The sequence below is a fragment of the Lepisosteus oculatus genome, unplaced genomic scaffold, assembly GCF_040954835.1.
Source record: "Lepisosteus oculatus isolate fLepOcu1 unplaced genomic scaffold, fLepOcu1.hap2 HAP2_SCAFFOLD_39, whole genome shotgun sequence".
Lineage (NCBI taxonomy): Eukaryota > Metazoa > Chordata > Actinopteri > Semionotiformes > Lepisosteidae > Lepisosteus > Lepisosteus oculatus.
Window position 1 is genome coordinate 774,520 of NW_027167923.1, and position 14,870 is coordinate 789,389.

The following is a 14,870-nucleotide window of genomic DNA, read 5'->3' on the forward strand; positions in this document are numbered from 1 at the left end:
ACATTTTTCCAGTGCGGTTATTGATCGCGTTCAAAATGTTTTCCCAACGTACGTGTTACCTGCAAAATCACAGTGAAACTGTTATGCCGAAAAGATTCCTAATAGTTATTGTATTAGAATAGCTCTCCAATTTCTTAGCCTTCGTACACGCAATGTTTAAGGAAACGCTAGAGTAAATGAAACTGTAAATAGACAGGAGCTCTTCTTAGTTTTCATACAAGTTATGATGGCTGCAGCTCCTATCTGCGTCCGGGTGACCGGAGCCAAGGGATTATCTGCGGAACCTTTGATTTATCTCTCGGGCAAGGAGCTAGATACGCCCTTTTCATCTCGGTTTGATCACACCTGTGCATTAAAACGCAGTGCTCGGTACCATCGAGGTGTAAGAGGTTCAAGGATGAGCGGGAAACTTTGTTAATAAGGAGACGGGCACCGCCCAACGTGGGGCTCGAACCCACGACCCTGAGATTAAGAGTCTCATGCTCTACCGACTGAGCTAGCCGGGCGCCGGTGGAGCTGGTGGTTAACTTGTCCCTGTTGACGGCAATTTGACAAGGTATACTTCCTGGCTTTTCATCATGTGCTGACCGGATTCGAGAGTAGCACACCCTGTTCTTTGTTGATTACTGTACCTCCAGCAGCGCAAATGTCAGTAATCATTGAAATGTACGACCTACAATCTCCTCAGCATTGTGGACTTCTCAGTGATCATCCTTCAACGTTCTGATGTAGTTTTCATGCAAGTGAAAACCGTGCTCCAAATAACAGCGGCACAGTTGTATCCTGCGGTAAGCATTCTTCTAATTCCATCGTTTTGCTCCAGGTAAAAGGTAGCGCATCATAGTGTTGATATTCCAAGGTTTCAGAGTCCGTATTGGATGGCTTGGATGCAGACATCGCTCAGAGCTCCCAGTATGATTTTCCCGAGTTCAGTTTTGCAGTGTTTTAGTGCTTTACTACTTCCAGTGGGCCTTTGAATGCTCTGCTAAGTAGAGACGTGACATAATTACTAATGCGACCGAGTGTGCTGGCTGTTCCTGGTTCGTAATGATTAACGCGAGAAATCAATATAAACATAACTGCTTCGATTTCGAGGTTCAGTTGAAGCATTCGAAGAAACTATCAAAGACCTCAGAACAACCGAAGACACATTTGGTCATCTCCGTATTGGTGAAGATTAAAGAGTCCCGCAAGTGTCAAGCTTGCACAAACACACACGAGAGAGAAACTCAGGACAGAACTTAAAGAAAGGGAGATGCAGACTATTTGAAGGCACTTTGCTAACCCAATGGCATGATTATGAATCATGCATAGGACACACGTAGCAGAGGATGGTTTCGATCCATCGACCTCTGGGTTATGGGCCCAGCACGCTTCCGCTGCGCCACTCTGCTGACGGCCGCTCTGCGCGTGGCGCACAACTGCTCTTTTTATTTCCTACATAAGTGATGAAAGAGTTGAAAGTTTCAACGACAAACGCAGACGTCACTTTGAGCGCTTGGTGTTGTAGCACAAATCATCACATGCTGCTCTACACTGGATTATAAAAGCCGACACATTTTCCAAACATTTTAATGCTGGAGTCACAATGTAGTATTAATAACAGTGCGATACTCGAGGAGCGTAGTGGGATCGCGGTGGCTCATCAGACCGCCCCGGGATTAGGGGCCAGCGTCAGGATGGCCGAGCGGTCTAAGGCGCTGCGTTCAGGTCGCAGTCTCCCCTGGAGGCGTGGGTTCGAATCCCACTCCTGACAAAAAGCTTGCTCAGTGCCGTCTCCAGTCGGGTGCAAATGGGTGAAGCAGCCTGACGCAGGGAACGTGCGCCGATAGGCGTAGGTGTATCCCCTGCCTCTTCCGATTTAGCTCGTGCTCCATAGGATGGAAGCGGATGCTCTGGCTTTTTGACTCGAATATAACCTGATCACAACAGAAGGCCGTGCAGCCCAGTGCTGGTTTAAGAATGCCTCGTGTCTTCAGGCCCCTATTCCTTCAGGTTTCCCCTTTGGAATAGTCGTCCGAAAAAGACGGGAAAGGAAAAGCATGTAAGCTCCCACACACTGCGTTAGCATTAGCGGTTGGAATCTGATGGGAGAAAAGCAACCTGGCTCGCCGTCAAGCAATCCATCCCTGGTCTCCCACGTGACAGGCGGGGATACGCACCACTATACTAACGAGGAGCGCTTGCTTGGCGCTTGAAGACACTTCCTCTTGCGGCTACTACTGTTTCCGGTTTCGTCTTTTCTTTTCATTCCTCCCAGAGGAGCGCATGAAAACGTTTCCATCTCCGCCATCCTCACCCCTCCAATGCTATGGTCCCTGCTCCTCCTGGTGCACTGCAAACACTCATTCAGCCGGTTCTTTCAGTTTGAATAATTAGGTCTTCAAAGGCTGGAAGTAGGGCGCAAGACATGCCAATGCCAAAAGCGTGGCTGTGTGCTTCCAGCTGTGAAATGTCACTGGTGGATGTTAAAGACATTACTTCCAAGGCAGCAGGTCCAAGCGATTAAGCGTTTGTACAAGAAGCAGGAAGAGAGAAACGGCACTCCGCCTTTTTCTGGGCAGGCCGAAGCGACAGGAGAAGGGCGCCGTAGTCGGCAGGATTCGAGCCGACGCGGGGAGTCCCCAATGGCTTTCTAGCCCTTCGCCTTAACCGCTCGGCCACGACTACAGGGAGCACCGCCGCCGCCGGCTTGCGATCATTTAACACGGAGGGCGAGGCGGCGGCGGTAACCTTTTTCAATGTCGCTCTCCGTTTCCCCCCCGAAAAAGCCAAATGACATGCTAGCACTCGGACACCCTTCAGAAGACTGAAGGGTGGCTTAAAGCTGGAAGGATTAGGTCTCCCCGTTCCGACGCGACAATCGAACTTCCTTAGGCAGAGAGAAAGCAACATCGAGGAGCGTCAACAAGACTTTAGAAGCTGCGACACACGCCACTTTCAGTCGCAGACACAGCAGTTTTAAAGGCAGGAATCGCCTTTGCGAACGCCATGAGAAACAGAACGCAAGCTGTCCTGTCCTGCGGTTTAACAAACAGCCACGGCTTTCATGCGACTGGACATTTCTTTTCTGGAGCGAATTCACTTTCAACTTCAAGAAATTCACACAACTTGCGAAATACGAAATACAAATCGGGCTCATCGCTGCACAAGAAATACCGCCGGCTGGCAAGAAAATGACAACGGTGTTTTTCCTTAACGAAAAACTTCCCATGGAGAAAAACAACGGCTGTGCGTCTCTGTCGGCTTGATTCAGTTTAATGCAAGTATTCATTCTCCTCCTGGAAAATACAGCTTGCGAAAGATGAAATACAATTCTTGGCTTTTCTGGGTGAGTGTAGAAGAAATCCTGCCGGCTGGCAGAAGAATTCCAGCCTTTTTTACTCTTTAACCAGAAACTTGCGAATGATACAAAGCAAGCGGGGTGCGTTTCTGTGCAGCTGTTAACTGAACAGCTGCTGCTTCAAGCCCACCCAGGGCTCATTCCGATTTCAACATCATGCCCCCTGAAGGTAGACTGGATTTCTTTGCGAAGCATTCACCTTTTGGACGTTTCAGGAAAGGTGCGTGTCGATGCCAGACTTGAAAAGCTTTCCATACAAAGAAACAACATAGTGCTTTTGATTGATGGGAAACGGCAAGAGCGGTTTGAGCAGCTCCGGCCTCTCAACCGCTTTACAATGTGATCGGCACCTCGGTAGCCAGTTTAGAAGGCTGAAAAGGATGCTGGAAGCACAGCGACGTTCTAAAACCAGCGCTTGAAAAGCATCTGCATACATAAAATGTCCATTTCCCCAAAGCTGAATCTGCATCTTCAGAAGATTGTCAGCTATACGTTTTCGTTCTTTGTTTCCTTTTTTTACGACAAGCTTTCGAGAAATGAACTGTCTATTGTGATGAAGGCTGCATTAGAAATTGTGCATCTAGCTTAGTTCAATGAAATCGGGAGGTGCACCTGTCTCAAGCGGATGGCTCTTTGCAGGCACACTACGGAAACCTGCGGGCGCAAGTTGGGAGAAGTGACTCTTGCAGAGTGTTGAGCTTCGAGAAGAGGGCTCCGCTCAGGAAGATATTTCCACATGTTGAAGAGTCGCTTTTCGCCCTTTCTTTCCCACATTTTTCCAGTGCGGTTATTGATCGCGTTCAAAATGTTTTCCCAACGTACGTGTTACCTGCAAAATCACAGTGAAACTGTTATGCCGAAAAGATTCCTAATAGTTATTGTATTAGAATAGCTCTCCAATTTCTTAGCCTTCGTACACGCAATGTTTAAGGAAACGCTAGAGTAAATGAAACTGTAAATAGACAGGAGCTCTTCTTAGTTTTCATACAAGTTATGATGGCTGCAGCTCCTATCTGCGTCCGGGTGACCGGAGCCAAGGGATTATCTGCGGAACCTTTGATTTATCTCTCGGGCAAGGAGCTAGATACGCCCTTTTCATCTCGGTTTGATCACACCTGTGCATTAAAACGCAGTGCTCGGTACCATCGAGGTGTAAGAGGTTCAAGGATGAGCGGGAAACTTTGTTAATAAGGAGACGGGCACCGCCCAACGTGGGGCTCGAACCCACGACCCTGAGATTAAGAGTCTCATGCTCTACCGACTGAGCTAGCCGGGCGCCGGTGGAGCTGGTGGTTAACTTGTCCCTGTTGACGGCAATTTGACAAGGTATACTTCCTGGCTTTTCATCATGTGCTGACCGGATTCGAGAGTAGCACACCCTGTTCTTTGTTGATTACTGTACCTCCAGCAGCGCAAATGTCAGTAATCATTGAAATGTACGACCTACAATCTCCTCAGCATTGTGGACTTCTCAGTGATCATCCTTCAACGTTCTGATGTAGTTTTCATGCAAGTGAAAACCGTGCTCCAAATAACAGCGGCACAGTTGTATCCTGCGGTAAGCATTCTTCTAATTCCATCGTTTTGCTCCAGGTAAAAGGTAGCGCATCATAGTGTTGATATTCCAAGGTTTCAGAGTCCGTATTGGATGGCTTGGATGCAGACATCGCTCAGAGCTCCCAGTATGATTTTCCCGAGTTCAGTTTTGCAGTGTTTTAGTGCTTTACTACTTCCAGTGGGCCTTTGAATGCTCTGCTAAGTAGAGACGTGACATAATTACTAATGCGACCGAGTGTGCTGGCTGTTCCTGGTTCGTAATGATTAACGCGAGAAATCAATATAAACATAACTGCTTCGATTTCGAGGTTCAGTTGAAGCATTCGAAGAAACTATCAAAGACCTCAGAACAACCGAAGACACATTTGGTCATCTCCGTATTGGTGAAGATTAAAGAGTCCCGCAAGTGTCAAGCTTGCACAAACACACACGAGAGAGAAACTCAGGACAGAACTTAAAGAAAGGGAGATGCAGACTATTTGAAGGCACTTTGCTAACCCAATGGCATGATTATGAATCATGCATAGGACACACGTAGCAGAGGATGGTTTCGATCCATCGACCTCTGGGTTATGGGCCCAGCACGCTTCCGCTGCGCCACTCTGCTGACGGCCGCTCTGCGCGTGGCGCACAACTGCTCTTTTTATTTCCTACATAAGTGATGAAAGAGTTGAAAGTTTCAACGACAAACGCAGACGTCACTTTGAGCGCTTGGTGTTGTAGCACAAATCATCACATGCTGCTCTACACTGGATTATAAAAGCCGACACATTTTCCAAACATTTTAATGCTGGAGTCACAATGTAGTATTAATAACAGTGCGATACTCGAGGAGCGTAGTGGGATCGCGGTGGCTCATCAGACCGCCCCGGGATTAGGGGCCAGCGTCAGGATGGCCGAGCGGTCTAAGGCGCTGCGTTCAGGTCGCAGTCTCCCCTGGAGGCGTGGGTTCGAATCCCACTCCTGACAAAAAGCTTGCTCAGTGCCGTCTCCAGTCGGGTGCAAATGGGTGAAGCAGCCTGACGCAGGGAACGTGCGCCGATAGGCGTAGGTGTATCCCCTGCCTCTTCCGATTTAGCTCGTGCTCCATAGGATGGAAGCGGATGCTCTGGCTTTTTGACTCGAATATAACCTGATCACAACAGAAGGCCGTGCAGCCCAGTGCTGGTTTAAGAATGCCTCGTGTCTTCAGGCCCCTATTCCTTCAGGTTACCCCTTTGGAATAGTCGTCCGAAAAAGACGGGAAAGGAAAAGCATGTAAGCTCCCACACACTGCGTTAGCATTAGCGGTTGGAATCTGATGGGAGAAAAGCAACCTGGCTCGCCGTCAAGCAATCCATCCCTGGTCTCCCACGTGACAGGCGGGGATACGCACCACTATACTAACGAGGAGCGCTTGCTTGGCGCTTGAAGACACTTCCTCTTGCGGCTACTACTGTTTCCGGTTTCGTCTTTTCTTTTCATTCCTCCCAGAGGAGCGCATGAAAACGTTTCCATCTCCGCCATCCTCACCCCTCCAATGCTATGGTCCCTGCTCCTCCTGGTGCACTGCAAACACTCATTCAGCCGGTTCTTTCAGTTTGAATAATTAGGTCTTCAAAGGCTGGAAGTAGGGCGCAAGACATGCCAATGCCAAAAGCGTGGCTGTGTGCTTCCAGCTGTGAAATGTCACTGGTGGATGTTAAAGACATTACTTCCAAGGCAGCAGGTCCAAGCGATTAAGCGTTTGTACAAGAAGCAGGAAGAGAGAAACGGCACTCCGCCTTTTTCTGGGCAGGCCGAAGCGACAGGAGAAGGGCGCCGTAGTCGGCAGGATTCGAGCCGACGCGGGGAGTCCCCAATGGCTTTCTAGCCCTTCGCCTTAACCGCTCGGCCACGACTACAGGGAGCGCCGCCGCCGCCGGCTTGCGATCATTTAACACGGAGGGCGAGGCGGCGGCGGTAACCTTTTTCAATGTCGCTCTCCGTTTCCCCCCCAAAAAAGCCAAATGACATGCTAGCACTCGGACACCCTTCAGAAGACTGAAGGGTGGCTTAAAGCTGGAAGGATTAGGTCTCCTCCTTCCGACGCGACAATCGAACTTCCTTAGGCAGAGAGAAAGCAACATCAAGGAGCGTCAACAAGACTTTAGAAGCTGCGACACACGCCACTTTCAGTCGCAGACACAGCAGTTTTAAAGGCAGGAATCGCCTTTGCGAACGCCATGAGAAACAGAACGCAAGCTGTCCTGTCCTGCGGTTTAACAAACAGCCACGGCTTTCATGCGACTGGACATTTCTTTTCTGGAGCGAATTCACTTTCAACTTCAAGAAATTCACACAACTTGCGAAATACGAAATACAAATCGGGCTCATCGCTGCACAAGAAATACCGCCGGCTGGCAAGAAAATGACAACGGTGTTTTTCCTTAACGAAAAACTTCCCATGGAGAAAAACAACGGCTGTGCGTCTCTGTCGGCTTGATTCAGTTTAATGCAAGTATTCATTCTCCTCCTGGAAAATACAGCTTGCGAAAGATGAAATACAATTCTTGGCTTTTCTGGGTGAGTGTAGAAGAAATCCTGCCGGCTGGCAGAAGAATTCCAGCCTTTTTTACTCTTTAACCAGAAACTTGCGAATGATACAAAGCAAGCGGGGTGCGTTTCTGTGCAGCTGTTAACTGAACAGCTGCTGCTTCAAGCCCACCCAGGGCTCATTCCGATTTCAACATCATGCCCCCTGAAGGTAGACTGGATTTCTTTGCGAAGCATTCACCTTTTGGACGTTTCAGGAAAGGTGCGTGTCGATGCCAGACTTGAAAAGCTTTCCATACAAAGAAACAACATAGTGCTTTTGATTGATGGGAAACGGCAAGAGCGGTTTGAGCAGCTCCGGCCTCTCAACCGCTTTACAATGTGATCGGCACCTCGGTAGCCAGTTTAGAAGGCTGAAAAGGATGCTGGAAGCACAGCGACGTTCTAAAACCAGCGCTTGAAAAGCATCTGCATACATAAAATGTCCATTTCCCCAAAGCTGAATCTGCATCTTCAGAAGATTGTCAGCTATACGTTTTCGTTCTTTGTTTCCTTTTTTTACGACAAGCTTTCGAGAAATGAACTGTCTATTGTGATGAAGGCTGCATTAGAAATTGTGCATCTAGCTTAGTTCAATGAAATCGGGAGGTGCACCTGTCTCAAGCGGATGGCTCTTTGCAGGCACACTACGGAAACCTGCGGGCGCAAGTTGGGAGAAGTGACTCTTGCAGAGTGTTGAGCTTCGAGAAGAGGGCTCCGCTCAGGAAGATATTTCCACATGTTGAAGAGTCGCTTTTCGCCCTTTCTTTCCCACATTTTTCCAGTGCGGTTATTGATCGCGTTCAAAATGTTTTCCCAACGTACGTGTTACCTGCAAAATCACAGTGAAACTGTTATGCCGAAAAGATTCCTAATAGTTATTGTATTAGAATAGCTCTCCAATTTCTTAGCCTTCGTACACGCAATGTTTAAGGAAACGCTAGAGTAAATGAAACTGTAAATAGACAGGAGCTCTTCTTAGTTTTCATACAAGTTATGATGGCTGCAGCTCCTATCTGCGTCCGGGTGACCGGAGCCAAGGGATTATCTGCGGAACCTTTGATTTATCTCTCGGGCAAGGAGCTAGATACGCCCTTTTCATCTCGGTTTGATCACACCTGTGCATTAAAACGCAGTGCTCGGTACCATCGAGGTGTAAGAGGTTCAAGGATGAGCGGGAAACTTTGTTAATAAGGAGACGGGCACCGCCCAACGTGGGGCTCGAACCCACGACCCTGAGATTAAGAGTCTCATGCTCTACCGACTGAGCTAGCCGGGCGCCGGTGGAGCTGGTGGTTAACTTGTCCCTGTTGACGGCAATTTGACAAGGTATACTTCCTGGCTTTTCATCATGTGCTGACCGGATTCGAGAGTAGCACACCCTGTTCTTTGTTGATTACTGTACCTCCAGCAGCGCAAATGTCAGTAATCATTGAAATGTACGACCTACAATCTCCTCAGCATTGTGGACTTCTCAGTGATCATCCTTCAACGTTCTGATGTAGTTTTCATGCAAGTGAAAACCGTGCTCCAAATAACAGCGGCACAGTTGTATCCTGCGGTAAGCATTCTTCTAATTCCATCGTTTTGCTCCAGGTAAAAGGTAGCGCATCATAGTGTTGATATTCCAAGGTTTCAGAGTCCGTATTGGATGGCTTGGATGCAGACATCGCTCAGAGCTCCCAGTATGATTTTCCCGAGTTCAGTTTTGCAGTGTTTTAGTGCTTTACTACTTCCAGTGGGCCTTTGAATGCTCTGCTAAGTAGAGACGTGACATAATTACTAATGCGACCGAGTGTGCTGGCTGTTCCTGGTTCGTAATGATTAACGCGAGAAATCAATATAAACATAACTGCTTCGATTTCGAGGTTCAGTTGAAGCATTCGAAGAAACTATCAAAGACCTCAGAACAACCGAAGACACATTTGGTCATCTCCGTATTGGTGAAGATTAAAGAGTCCCGCAAGTGTCAAGCTTGCACAAACACACACGAGAGAGAAACTCAGGACAGAACTTAAAGAAAGGGAGATGCAGACTATTTGAAGGCACTTTGCTAACCCAATGGCATGATTATGAATCATGCATAGGACACACGTAGCAGAGGATGGTTTCGATCCATCGACCTCTGGGTTATGGGCCCAGCACGCTTCCGCTGCGCCACTCTGCTGACGGCCGCTCTGCGCGTGGCGCACAACTGCTCTTTTTATTTCCTACATAAGTGATGAAAGAGTTGAAAGTTTCAACGACAAACGCAGACGTCACTTTGAGCGCTTGGTGTTGTAGCACAAATCATCACATGCTGCTCTACACTGGATTATAAAAGCCGACACATTTTCCAAACATTTTAATGCTGGAGTCACAATGTAGTATTAATAACAGTGCGATACTCGAGGAGCGTAGTGGGATCGCGGTGGCTCATCAGACCGCCCCGGGATTAGGGGCCAGCGTCAGGATGGCCGAGCGGTCTAAGGCGCTGCATTCAGGTCGCAGTCTCCCCTGGAGGCGTGGGTTCGAATCCCACTCCTGACAAAAAGCTTGCTCAGTGCCGTCTCCAGTCGGGTGCAAATGGGTGAAGCAGCCTGACGCAGGGAACGTGCGCCGATAGGCGTAGGTGTATCCCCTGCCTCTTCCGATTTAGCTCGTGCTCCATAGGATGGAAGCGGATGCTCTGGCTTTTTGACTCGAATATAACCTGATCACAACAGAAGGCCGTGCAGCCCAGTGCTGGTTTAAGAATGCCTCGTGTCTTCAGGCCCCTATTCCTTCAGGTTACCCCTTTGGAATAGTCGTCCGAAAAAGACGGGAAAGGAAAAGCATGTAAGCTCCCACACACTGCGTTAGCATTAGCGGTTGGAATCTGATGGGAGAAAAGCAACCTGGCTCGCCGTCAAGCAATCCATCCCTGGTCTCCCACGTGACAGGCGGGGATACGCACCACTATACTAACGAGGAGCGCTTGCTTGGCGCTTGAAGACACTTCCTCTTGCGGCTACTACTGTTTCCGGTTTCGTCTTTTCTTTTCATTCCTCCCAGAGGAGCGCATGAAAACGTTTCCATCTCCGCCATCCTCACCCCTCCAATGCTATGGTCCCTGCTCCTCCTGGTGCACTGCAAACACTCATTCAGCCGGTTCTTTCAGTTTGAATAATTAGGTCTTCAAAGGCTGGAAGTAGGGCGCAAGACATGCCAATGCCAAAAGCGTGGCTGTGTGCTTCCAGCTGTGAAATGTCACTGGTGGATGTTAAAGACATTACTTCCAAGGCAGCAGGTCCAAGCGATTAAGCGTTTGTACAAGAAGCAGGAAGAGAGAAACGGCACTCCGCCTTTTTCTGGGCAGGCCGAAGCGACAGGAGAAGGGCGCCGTAGTCGGCAGGATTCGAGCCGACGCGGGGAGTCCCCAATGGCTTTCTAGCCCTTCGCCTTAACCGCTCGGCCACGACTACAGGGAGCGCCGCCGCCGCCGGCTTGCGATCATTTAACACGGAGGGCGAGGCGGCGGCGGTAACCTTTTTCAATGTCGCTCTCCGTTTCCCCCCCAAAAAAGCCAAATGACATGCTAGCACTCGGACACCCTTCAGAAGACTGAAGGGTGGCTTAAAGCTGGAAGGATTAGGTCTCCTCCTTCCGACGCGACAATCGAACTTCCTTAGGCAGAGAGAAAGCAACATCAAGGAGCGTCAACAAGACTTTAGAAGCTGCGACACACGCCACTTTCAGTCGCAGACACAGCAGTTTTAAAGGCAGGAATCGCCTTTGCGAACGCCATGAGAAACAGAACGCAAGCTGTCCTGTCCTGCGGTTTAACAAACAGCCACGGCTTTCATGCGACTGGACATTTCTTTTCTGGAGCGAATTCACTTTCAACTTCAAGAAATTCACACAACTTGCGAAATACGAAATACAAATCGGGCTCATCGCTGCACAAGAAATACCGCCGGCTGGCAAGAAAATGACAACGGTGTTTTTCCTTAACGAAAAACTTCCCATGGAGAAAAACAACGGCTGTGCGTCTCTGTCGGCTTGATTCAGTTTAATGCAAGTATTCATTCTCCTCCTGGAAAATACAGCTTGCGAAAGATGAAATACAATTCTTGGCTTTTCTGGGTGAGTGTAGAAGAAATCCTGCCGGCTGGCAGAAGAATTCCAGCCTTTTTTACTCTTTAACCAGAAACTTGCGAATGATACAAAGCAAGCGGGGTGCGTTTCTGTGCAGCTGTTAACTGAACAGCTGCTGCTTCAAGCCCACCCAGGGCTCATTCCGATTTCAACATCATGCCCCCTGAAGGTAGACTGGATTTCTTTGCGAAGCATTCACCTTTTGGACGTTTCAGGAAAGGTGCGTGTCGATGCCAGACTTGAAAAGCTTTCCATACAAAGAAACAACATAGTGCTTTTGATTGATGGGAAACGGCAAGAGCGGTTTGAGCAGCTCCGGCCTCTCAACCGCTTTACAATGTGATCGGCACCTCGGTAGCCAGTTTAGAAGGCTGAAAAGGATGCTGGAAGCACAGCGACGTTCTAAAACCAGCGCTTGAAAAGCATCTGCATACATAAAATGTCCATTTCCCCAAAGCTGAATCTGCATCTTCAGAAGATTGTCAGCTATACGTTTTCGTTCTTTGTTTCCTTTTTTTACGACAAGCTTTCGAGAAATGAACTGTCTATTGTGATGAAGGCTGCATTAGAAATTGTGCATCTAGCTTAGTTCAATGAAATCGGGAGGTGCACCTGTCTCAAGCGGATGGCTCTTTGCAGGCACACTACGGAAACCTGCGGGCGCAAGTTGGGAGAAGTGACTCTTGCAGAGTGTTGAGCTTCGAGAAGAGGGCTCCGCTCAGGAAGATATTTCCACATGTTGAAGAGTCGCTTTTCGCCCTTTCTTTCCCACATTTTTCCAGTGCGGTTATTGATCGCGTTCAAAATGTTTTCCCAACGTACGTGTTACCTGCAAAATCACAGTGAAACTGTTATGCCGAAAAGATTCCTAATAGTTATTGTATTAGAATAGCTCTCCAATTTCTTAGCCTTCGTACACGCAATGTTTAAGGAAACGCTAGAGTAAATGAAACTGTAAATAGACAGGAGCTCTTCTTAGTTTTCATACAAGTTATGATGGCTGCAGCTCCTATCTGCGTCCGGGTGACCGGAGCCAAGGGATTATCTGCGGAACCTTTGATTTATCTCTCGGGCAAGGAGCTAGATACGCCCTTTTCATCTCGGTTTGATCACACCTGTGCATTAAAACGCAGTGCTCGGTACCATCGAGGTGTAAGAGGTTCAAGGATGAGCGGGAAACTTTGTTAATAAGGAGACGGGCACCGCCCAACGTGGGGCTCGAACCCACGACCCTGAGATTAAGAGTCTCATGCTCTACCGACTGAGCTAGCCGGGCGCCGGTGGAGCTGGTGGTTAACTTGTCCCTGTTGACGGCAATTTGACAAGGTATACTTCCTGGCTTTTCATCATGTGCTGACCGGATTCGAGAGTAGCACACCCTGTTCTTTGTTGATTACTGTACCTCCAGCAGCGCAAATGTCAGTAATCATTGAAATGTACGACCTACAATCTCCTCAGCATTGTGGACTTCTCAGTGATCATCCTTCAACGTTCTGATGTAGTTTTCATGCAAGTGAAAACCGTGCTCCAAATAACAGCGGCACAGTTGTATCCTGCGGTAAGCATTCTTCTAATTCCATCGTTTTGCTCCAGGTAAAAGGTAGCGCATCATAGTGTTGATATTCCAAGGTTTCAGAGTCCGTATTGGATGGCTTGGATGCAGACATCGCTCAGAGCTCCCAGTATGATTTTCCCGAGTTCAGTTTTGCAGTGTTTTAGTGCTTTACTACTTCCAGTGGGCCTTTGAATGCTCTGCTAAGTAGAGACGTGACATAATTACTAATGCGACCGAGTGTGCTGGCTGTTCCTGGTTCGTAATGATTAACGCGAGAAATCAATATAAACATAACTGCTTCGATTTCGAGGTTCAGTTGAAGCATTCGAAGAAACTATCAAAGACCTCAGAACAACCGAAGACACATTTGGTCATCTCCGTATTGGTGAAGATTAAAGAGTCCCGCAAGTGTCAAGCTTGCACAAACACACACGAGAGAGAAACTCAGGACAGAACTTAAAGAAAGGGAGATGCAGACTATTTGAAGGCACTTTGCTAACCCAATGGCATGATTATGAATCATGCATAGGACACACGTAGCAGAGGATGGTTTCGATCCATCGACCTCTGGGTTATGGGCCCAGCACGCTTCCGCTGCGCCACTCTGCTGACGGCCGCTCTGCGCGTGGCGCACAACTGCTCTTTTTATTTCCTACATAAGTGATGAAAGAGTTGAAAGTTTCAACGACAAACGCAGACGTCACTTTGAGCGCTTGGTGTTGTAGCACAAATCATCACATGCTGCTCTACACTGGATTATAAAAGCCGACACATTTTCCAAACATTTTAATGCTGGAGTCACAATGTAGTATTAATAACAGTGCGATACTCGAGGAGCGTAGTGGGATCGCGGTGGCTCATCAGACCGCCCCGGGATTAGGGGCCAGCGTCAGGATGGCCGAGCGGTCTAAGGCGCTGCGTTCAGGTCGCAGTCTCCCCTGGAGGCGTGGGTTCGAATCCCACTCCTGACAAAAAGCTTGCTCAGTGCCGTCTCCAGTCGGGTGCAAATGGGTGAAGCAGCCTGACGCAGGGAACGTGCGCCGATAGGCGTAGGTGTATCCCCTGCCTCTTCCGATTTAGCTCGTGCTCCATAGGATGGAAGCGGATGCTCTGGCTTTTTGACTCGAATATAACCTGATCACAACAGAAGGCCGTGCAGCCCAGTGCTGGTTTAAGAATGCCTCGTGTCTTCAGGCCCCTATTCCTTCAGGTTTCCCCTTTGGAATAGTCGTCCGAAAAAGACGGGAAAGGAAAAGCATGTAAGCTCCCACACACTGCGTTAGCATTAGCGGTTGGAATCTGATGGGAGAAAAGCAACCTGGCTCGCCGTCAAGCAATCCATCCCTGGTCTCCCACGTGACAGGCGGGGATACGCACCACTATACTAACGAGGAGCGCTTGCTTGGCGCTTGAAGACACTTCCTCTTGCGGCTACTACTGTTTCCGGTTTCGTCTTTTCTTTTCATTCCTCCCAGAGGAGCGCATGAAAACGTTTCCATCTCCGCCATCCTCACCCCTCCAATGCTATGGTCCCTGCTCCTCCTGGTGCACTGCAAACACTCATTCAGCCGGTTCTTTCAGTTTGAATAATTAGGTCTTCAAAGGCTGGAAGTAGGGCGCAAGACATGCCAATGCCAAAAGCGTGGCTGTGTGCTTCCAGCTGTGAAATGTCACTGGTGGATGTTAAAGACATTACTTCCAAGGCAGCAGGTCCAAGCGATTAAGCGTTTGTACAAGAAGCAGGAA

The 14,870-nt window shown here is 48.6% G+C and overlaps 3 non-coding genes across 3 annotated transcripts; all 3 read left to right on the top strand.

The window, feature by feature from the left end:
• Positions 1 to 1,673: 1,673 nt before the first annotated feature.
• Positions 1,674 to 1,756, top strand: trnal-cag (transfer RNA leucine (anticodon CAG)). Its single transcript has one exon. It is a non-coding gene; the product is annotated as a tRNA-Leu (tRNA).
• Positions 1,757 to 5,786: 4,030 nt separating this feature from the next.
• On the top strand, positions 5,787 to 5,869 carry trnal-cag (transfer RNA leucine (anticodon CAG)). The gene has a single exon. It is a non-coding gene; the product is annotated as a tRNA-Leu (tRNA).
• Positions 5,870 to 14,012: 8,143 nt separating this feature from the next.
• Positions 14,013 to 14,095, top strand: trnal-cag (transfer RNA leucine (anticodon CAG)). The gene has a single exon. It is a non-coding gene; the product is annotated as a tRNA-Leu (tRNA).
• The last annotated feature ends 775 nt before the right edge of the window (positions 14,096 to 14,870 follow it).